The sequence below is a fragment of the Amborella trichopoda genome, chromosome 4 (assembly GCF_054954075.1).
Source record: "Amborella trichopoda isolate Santa Cruz 75 chromosome 4, AtrichopodaSantaCruz75HAP2 v2.0, whole genome shotgun sequence".
Taxonomy (NCBI): domain Eukaryota; kingdom Viridiplantae; phylum Streptophyta; class Magnoliopsida; order Amborellales; family Amborellaceae; genus Amborella; species Amborella trichopoda.
Window position 1 is genome coordinate 53,342,833 of NC_142339.1, and position 9,806 is coordinate 53,352,638.

Here is a 9,806-nt window from a genome sequence, read left to right on the forward strand (position 1 = left end):
ATCAGCTTAAGATTAAAGGTGAAGATATACTCAAGACAGCTTTCAGAACAAGGTATGGCCATTATAAATTTTTAGTTATGCCTTTTGGATTAACTAATGCACCGGCTGCATTTATGGATTTGATGAATCGAAATCTTTAGGCCTTTTTTGGATAAATTTATTGTGGTATTCATCGATGATATTTTAATTTATTCCAAGAATCAGAAGGAACATGAGTAGCATGTAAGAATGGTATTGCAAATATTAAGAGAAAATAAATTGTATGCCAAACTTAGTAAATGTGAATTTCGGCTTGAACAAGTGACATTTTTAGGACATGTCATATCAAAAGAAGGTCTATCAGTTGATCCTTCAAAGGTTGAAGCCGTTGTTAATTGGAAACAACCAAGTAATGTGACTGAAGTTCGAAGCTTTTTGGGATCGGCAGGATATTACAGAAAATTTGTAGAAGGATTTTCTCGAATCGCAATCCCATTGACTCGATTGACACAGAAAAATGTCAAATTTGAGTGGACAAGTGAACGTGAGGAGAGTTTTCAAGAACTAAAAGTTCGATTAACTTCAGCACCTATTTTAACTATTCCTGAGGGGAGTGGGGGATTTGTGATTTATAGTGATGCTTCACATAAAGGTTTGGGCTGTGTATTAATGCAATATGGGAAAGTAGTGGCATATGCATCTAGACAATTGAAAGAATATGAGAAAAAATATCCAATTCATGATTTGGAGCTAGCTGCAATAGTATTCGCTTTGAAAATATTGAGGCATTATCTATATGGTGAACAATTCGTAATATACACGGATCATAAGAGTTTGAAATACCTTTTCTCTCAGAAAGATTTAAATATGCGGCAGATAAGATAGATGGATTTCTTAAAAGATTATGATTGTACAATCCATTATCATTCAGGAAAAGCTAACGTTGTGGCCGACGCTCTAAGTAGAAAATCTACGGGAGTCTTAGCTCATCTAATGATCCAAGAAATACGATTGTTAGAGGAAATAGTGGATTGGCATCCAACTCCGTCCATTAATGGTGTGGTAAGTATGATTGCCAACATTAAAGGCGGAACCCCAATTAATCCAACAGATTCGATTGGCACAAAAGAAAGACCCTCAGCTTATAACAATTATAGAAGAGGTGAAGCAAGGAAAGAGAGATGAATTCTCTATATGTAGTGAGGATTTGCTAAGATTCAAAGGTCGGGTTTGTGTCCCGAATGATGAGAGTGTAAAGAAAGCTATCTTAGAAGAAGCACATCATTCTCGTTATACGATACATCCCGGAAGTATTAAAATGTATAAGGACCTGAAGAAAACCTTTTGATGAAATAATATGAAAAAAGAGGTAGCATTATTTGTGTCTAAATGCCTAACATGCCAGCAAGTAAAAGCTGAACATCAAAGGCCCGCTGGGTTGTTGCAGCCTTTACCGGTGCCAGAATGGAAGTGGGAGCACATCTCTATGGATTTTGTCTCTGGCTTGCCTAGAACAAATTCAGGACATGATAGCATTTGGGTCATTGTGGACCGGTTAACCAAAGCTGCCCACTTTCTACCGATTCGCACGACGTACACTTTGGATCGACTGGCTCAGTTGTACATTAAGGAAATAGTGCGGTTGCATGGAGTTCCTGTCAGTATTGTATCGGACAGGGATACTCGGTTTACTTCTAAATTCAGGGCTAGACTACAGTCAGCCATGGGGACGAGACTCACCTTTAGTACTGCCTTTCACCCACAAACTGATGGACAATCGGAGAGGACCATCCAAATCTTGGAAGATATGCTGAGGGCCTGTGTTATTGACCTTACAAGAAGTTGGGATGACCATTTACCCCTGATTGAGTTTGCTTATAATAATAACTTCCAAGCCAGTATTCAAATGGCACCATATGAAGCCCTGTATGGAAGAAAATGCAGGTCACCCATATGTTGGGACGATGTTGGTGAAAGAAAGCTTTTGAGGCCAGAAATTGTCCAGATAACCACAGATAAAATAGCATTAATTCGTGAAAGGCTCAGGACAGCTCAGTGTCGGCAAAAGAGTTATGCCGATAACCGAAGGAGAGATCTTGAATTTGAGGAAGGTGATCGAGTCTTCCTAAAAATCTCACCAATAAAGGGCATTATGAGATTCGGCAAGAAAGGAAAGTTGAGCCCACGTTACATCGGACCATTTGAAATCCTGGAAAGAATCGGAGGTGTCGCTTATAGACTTGCCTTACCACCCGAATTGGCATCCATAATGTCTTTCATGTATCTTCACTACGAAAATATCAGCCCGACCCGTCCCATATCTTAAAATATGAACCTTTACCGATCCGGAAGGACCTATCCTTCATTGAGCAGCCAATTTTGATACTGGATAGAAGGGTGCAAGTGTTGCGTAACAAGGAGATTCCTTTAGTCCGTGTATTATGACAGTACCATTCAAGAGAAGAGTCGACTTGGGAACGAAAAAACGAAATCAGAGAAAAATACCCCTATCTTTTTCAGTAATCAGGTACACAAATTTAGATGACTAAATTTCTTTAAGGAGGAAAGAATGTAACAATCCTAAAATTTCAAAAAAAAAAAAAAAAAAAGGAGAAAATATGCTTATAAATAGGTGATGTTCTGTTTGAGTATGATGGTCCTTGGGGACCATCACTGTTTTCAAAAACTTTTGCTTTGGATTAACTTTTGCTTTGCCTTTACTTTTTCCTTTGCCCGCTTTTGCCTCCTGCTGCTTGCAGCTGGCAGCGTCCTTTAGCGAACGTGGCTTTCGTACGATAAAAGTCTGCTTTTAACGCGACACCTCAGGTATGAGATAGAGCGTAAGAAAATAATATAATAATACATTATAAGAATTTAAATAGGGGATGTGAGCACTCCCACCCTAAAACAAAATTTTGAGATCTCTCTCTCTGGTCGAAACACAGTGAACTTCTCTCTCGAACCAAAATTTTTTTATCGGAATCTCCCTCTCAAATAATTGTGGGTAAGTGACATCGTCTTTCTGAAAAATAGTCTATTTTTAATAAATAGTAATATTTCCGTCTAGGATCTTTATTTTATCAGTTTTGTGTGTAAGTGACCTCATTGTCTCGAAAAATAATCCATTCTTTTTAAAAATAAAATGAAATAATTATTTCTACTTATTATCATGAATTTTAGGCGCGATAAATTTTATGCGCACGTGACCTCATTATCTTGAAAAATAATCTTTTTAATAAAAATTGTGATATTTTATCTATGTTAGAAATTTTGAATGCTGTAAATTAGAAAAATAAATTTATTTATTTTTCTTGTCTATTGTTAGAAATAAATGTGATATTTCTGCTTTTAGTAAAATTGTGATATTGCTTTCTACTGTTTTGAATATTTAGACATTGTAAAATTCATGTGCAAATAACTGCCTTATTATTTAAAAATTGACATTTTTGCAATTGATTATAGTATTGTTGTGAAATGTTTATTTGTGAATTGATATTCCATAAATTGTGATAATTCCGTATTCTTGAATTTTTATAAGAGTTTTTTTTTTTATACATATTAAATTGGCAATTATGCTAGAATGCCTTTACAAACTGTTACCTTTCTAAATTTGAGCCCAAAATATTTGATTGGTTATTTTTGAAATATTATAGAGAGTGACTGTTATTAATGGTTTAAGTGAAATTCATATTAATGGTTTCAGTGATATGTTGAGTACATGATATTGCTGCTTTCGAATGTTTAAAGAGATTTAGAAATAATTTAAGTATGCAAGTGGACTCATCCGGTTCGCCTGTGAGGTATAAGTGGACCTATCTGAGACGCCGGTAGGGATTAAGTGGACTCATCCGGTTTGCCGGTGAGGTATAAGTGGACCTGCAGGGATTAAGTGGACCTATCTGAGACGCCGATAGGGATTAAGTGGACCCATCAGGACGCTGATGGGGTATATAGGTGACCTACTTGGGACGCCAGTAGGGTATTTTGTGAAATCCTTTGAATTATGTACTGTCGTTAAAAGTGTTATAAGCATTTCAATTACTCGGATTATACATAATTATGCATTTATTGAAAGTGAAACTGTTGATGCATTTCTGTTAATAGATCTCATTTTGGAAAATATTGATATCTTTCAATCATGATTATTTTTAGGATTATGATGATCACTTACTGAGCAGCCAAACTCATCAAACTATGGTAAACATTTTTTCAGGATAACGACGAATTCATTTTGAGTGATAGTCAAGATCAACCTTGGAAGATACTGTTGTTGTACTAGTTTCTTTATTTACTTTGTAAGACCTCGCCACTGTAAATTTGTCCTATCAATAGATGTATATATGTTTTGTCCGTCACATCTCAGGAATAACAGTACTGTAAATTCTTGGGGTGTGACATTACTTCATGAAAGCGAAGCGGCAACGCTCTATCTAAGCGGGAGCAGCCGAGCCACCCATAAGATTGATTCATACTCCATCATAGGACCCTAACGAGCATTCGAACTAGAATAGAAGCCTAGACCTTAGTTGGGACACAAGTGGTGTTACCATCACGATCCCAGCTCCATTCTCAAAAAAGTGGTAGGTTAGTGGGGATTTGGGCCCTACCCTTTGTTGAGACTACCATTTGTTGAGAATGGAGTCAGAGACCTCACCATGGGGTTTAGCAAAAGTACTGCCAAGGCCCTAAGCTATTATCAAAAGTGGTAATTCAGTAGGGATTTGGGCATCTACCATTGGGTGATAATGAAGTCAAAGACCTTACTATGGGGCTTGGCAATACTACGCCAAATCCCCACTATTGCTTAATGATCACACTTTCTTTCTGCACCACTATTTTGTGTGAGGATATAAAAAACATAGATGAGAATAGTGCCATATACCCTTTTCACCAGTATGATCATTTATATTTTGAACGGTAGAACCTGTAAAGATATATATATATATATATATAAAAGTTACCGTAATTTATCTTATTGTGCAAGTTAACTTGCGATGCAAGTAACCTCGCGTTGTATTATATATACATGGTGCAAGTTATCTCGGGTTGTATTATATATACATGGTGCAAGTTATCTCAAGTTGTATTATACATACATGTTGATAGTGGTCAATAGATAGAGACATTTCAAAAAAGCAAAAAGAAAATCTCTATCTATTGACCATTATCAACAATATATAATACAACCCGAGATAACTTGCACAAGAAGATAAATTACAGTTAGTAACTTTCTATACATAATATATATAAAATAAATACATAATCTTCAACTATCTCTACACTCTTTCTCAAATTGAGGTCGGTTTAACAACATCAGTTTGTCAATGAAATAATCATGACGAGCACGAGTTATTGCATTTTTTAAAAATATCTGCAAGTTGTTGTTGTGAGGTAATATGTGGAAGTGTAACTTCTCCGGCTAGAAATTTTTCACAAATGAAATGGAAATCACTTCTATACACTGGATTTGATGCAATACATATGACGCTCTTATTATAAGCATACAATGGTGTAGGAGTTCAATGAAGAATATTGAGGTCATGTAAAAGACCTCTCAACCAATAACCAGTGTCTCAAATCTAGGTCTGTGGGGTCGATATTTTTGTCCACAGATACGCATCGGATCATCTCCGGATTAGGTTTGGATCGATTAAATTGGTGGTCCAAAAAATAATTAAAAATAAATTAAAAAATAGAATTAAAATAGGGACTTGTGGGGTAGGGATTGAAAGGAGACCTCAGAAGAAAAGAAATTAGATAAGCTTAAAGTAAGAAAAAATATAATGAGGATTTTAGGTAGGGAATCAAATTGGGAACATACCATCTTAGAATCAGTTTCGTCCCAACCGATTTCTATCTTGGCCATCATGATTGGAATTCACAAGGTTTTAAAAAACTGGGTACATCAAAACAAGGGTAAATTTATCGAGTCATGCTTCAAGAGATCTACTAGCTTTCCATACGTCTTATTTTAAAAAATCCATCAATGTACACATCAAGTGCATATCTAATGAATGGGTCACATAGTGATGGAGAGGAGATATCCAAATTCGCCCCTCCAGTTGATGTAAAGTGGATTATAATGATATCTCATTTTAAACACCTTATGAAATATAGTATTTGCAAGTACTAATAAATCATGGGAGGCTCAACGAGATATTAGTGTTTTGGAAATACGAATATCACCTTGGGTAACTCATGTTGTGCAATATTGGTATCCAATCCACCGATATTTTGTAGGGTATTTAGTGTGAAATTGTAATGTTTGAAATCACCAATATCTACGATCTAAACATCCTTTAAATTAGGTATTTAAAAATAACAGTATCTCTCATGGTTTAGCTAGAGAGATATCAATGTCAAAACATAGCAACATCATGGTAATCTAATTAGTGAGATATGTTTGTTTGTAACTACCAAAATCTCATAAGGTATTTAAAGTGAGAACATGGTATTTGAGAATGCCAATATCCCATATAGGTAGTTTACTATTTCGCCTTAAGAAGCAAATTCGAAACAAAAATCTCTGCCTTCACAATTTCTAACCCATTGTAGTTCCATTATGGCAAACTAGTAGCATGTATCTGCATTGCATGTGTTATTTAATGTGTTATTTAAACATCATGCACAATGTAATATTTATGTTAATATTATTTTGTTAGAAAAATTAATTTACAAAATCTAAGTCGTGAAAATATAGAATGTACTAAAAAGATTAAACTAAATTTTACTTAAAATAAAAAATAATGATTTCTCACTCATGTTGAGAGATAGAGGGGAGATTTATAAGTTTTCTAAACTAACTTAGAATTTTGATAGCGCATAAAAAAATAGGCAACAAACTTTTAATGATAAACGTTGTAGTGGAGCAGAAGGAATGTTCTACTACATGAGGACATATAACGTAGGGAGGAAATTATTGTGATTATAATTAATTCAAGTATAGGTATATTTATTTCTTAAATTAGTTATTACTACAACTCATAAAAATGATTACTAACACGTAATATAAAAAATATATTAATTCACATAAATTAATTATTATTGATGAGTTATATTGTAAAACATAATTTGTAATGCAAAGTATCAATATTTCACTTAATCTAATATAATCTTAAAATCCTATCATAATTATATATATAAAAAAAAACCCACCATGACTTGTAATACTAAACAGTCCCCTAAAAAATAAGGAAATATGCATGAAACAAATAATTAGAATTTTATACTTATTAAAATATAATTACATAAGTATATATAAGTGATTATAACAGAGTTATAATATCAATTAGGATTATGAGGATTATGATTATTTATATAATTAATATAACACTCATTGCTCTGAAGAAATAACAGTTAATATTTTTATTTCTATTGTAATAATTAATATACTATATTAATTAAAAATATAAAAAACTAACATAATATAAATAATTAAATTTAATCATCTTACTTATTATTAATGAACTATATTATATAATTACAATGTTAGTATTATTTATTTACAAATTTTGTGTAGTAACCATAAGTACGTGATATTTCTCACCCACGATCTCCACGAGAGAGAGAGAGAGAGAGAGAGAGAGAGAGAGTTTCTATGTAGGGATTGCGGGTGAGAGACAACCCTCACCTAGATGATGGATTGATTTTTGAATAAAAAAACATTGACAAAATCTGTAGGTATCAAATTTAAAAAGTTTGAACTAAAACATTGACAAAATCCATAGGTATATATATATATATATATATATATATATATGGAAAAAGCTCCTCTCAGCCTATGGGTTCATAGAACAGTGTAAGCCCAACAGCCCAGATTGAATCTGGACTATCCAATGATTACAATTGTATTTCATAATTGAATTTTAATTTTTTTTTTTACAAATCCAAATTACTTGAAATTTGGAGGGGCTATTCTTGAACAATATTTGAATCTAATAAAAATATCAAAAAAATAATTCATATAAGTTAAATTGATCAAAATACCTCTGAAAAGTTTTGAAGGTATTTTGGTCAATTTATTTTATCTGAATTATATTTTTAATATTTTTATTAAGTGTGCCTTGATGAGAAGAGTTTATGCTCTAAATTTCATACTATTTAGATTTATATAAAAAATATTAAAATCATATTACCGATATACAATTTTGATCATCAAATCGATCCAGATTCAATCTGAATTGTTGAGCTTATACTGTTTCATAAGTCCATAAGTCCACCCTCATCATCTAAAATTAAAAAAAAAAAAATGGGATAACTTAAAAATAAACCTAACCCAAAGAAAAAGGACCCACGATAGAGTGTTTCTCACTTTTAATTTGTCCAAGAGGCGCAAAAAAAAAATAAACAAATAAAACTTTCTAGTACAGTCGGTCACGGAAGGATCATTTAATACCCGTCAACTTCTCGTGATGCACGCCCTCAATCACACTTCACCCTTTCCATCTCTCTCTATATAAACTCTGCACTCAATCACTCCTCAAAGACGCCAACGCCACAAAGGCCCTAAGCCATGGCTGCTCTTTTCTTCTCTCTCGTTCTCACTGTTGTGCTCCCAACGATAACGGCCGTCACAAACGATTCCCGGTCCGATTTCATCCGCACATCATGTGACACCACTCTATACCCTTCCCTTTGTTACGATTCGCTCTCGGTCTACTCGGACTCCATCAAACAGAGTCCGAGTCAGCTCGCTAGAGCTGCAGTTTCAGTTAGTTTGAAGAGCACGCAAAAGGCCTCGGCTCTAGTGGCTCGGCTTGGACATTCGACCCGAGAGCATGGGTCGGTAAGAGATTGCGCTGAAAACTTGGCTGATGCTTTGGATCAAGTGAAGAGGTCTGCACGGGAGCTGAGCCGCTTAAGCAGAGCCGGTTTTCGGTTGCAAATGGGGAATGTCCAAACCTGGTTAAGTGCGGCCATAACAAATGACGACACATGTATGGACGGATTTGATGGCTCGGGGGAATCTGACGGCGGCGGCGTCACGGCATTGAGCGGGCGAGTCTCCTGCGCGAAACAGGTGACGAGTAATGCTCTTGCTCTCGTGAACAATTTGGCCGAAACACAGGAGTAGAAAAGTTCTCACTGGAAATCTCGCTCAAACCCGCTTTTGGATTTGTATAGTGCCTGTGAGTTGTGTGCATTTTCGTTCAATTTTAGTTTTTCTTACTCTGTTTTCAGTGTGAGAAGCTCAAGTGCCCCTGGGTTTTAAGGTGTGCTTTCAACTCCTCCAAGACTGTGATGCGAGAATGTCTTGGGGGAGGACAATATAGTAAAATGCTTTTTTGTTATTTTTATTTTGGGCCAGTTATTGTGCAAAAGCCTGTTTGGATGGTTATGCTACTTCTTTTCTTACCCTTTTGGTTCTTTTTTTTTATTTATAATTTTTCAAAGAGGAATATTTGTCGCTTCTTCCTTTTCTGCATTGGTGCTCAGCTTCCTGTCATAAAGTAAGTTCAGCTTTGAAACAGATCGTAAGATATAAATAATTTCCATTATTATAGGGAAATGATAATGGAGTAGAGCAGATGGAACAACACGTGAGTGGTCATAGATGAGGACGTAGGGCCGGTACGCTGGCTCTGCAAGACACATGATCCCTAAGGTTCTAATTTTTTTTTAGATGAACTGCTCAACAAAAGAAAATAAATTTAAGTAAAATAAATAACTAAAAACGAACAACTTTGTGTTATGAATTCGGATTGTAGTTCTATTTTAGGTCAATCAGCAGGGAGAGGCCCCAACCTTTGGTAGAAATTGAGCTTAGGATGAAGAGCGCAAATAGTCAAGTGTCAACCAATTAAGTTTGGGCTCTTTTCCTGCATCCC

General features: G+C 34.9%; 1 non-coding gene across 1 annotated transcript; it reads left to right on the forward strand.

The window, feature by feature from the left end:
• The first annotated feature begins 8,430 nt into the window (after positions 1 to 8,430).
• LOC18422039 (21 kDa protein) lies at positions 8,431 to 9,299 on the forward strand. Its single transcript, XR_016054797.1, has one exon. It is a non-coding gene; the product is annotated as a 21 kDa protein (transcript).
• Positions 9,300 to 9,806: the final 507 nt, after the last annotated feature.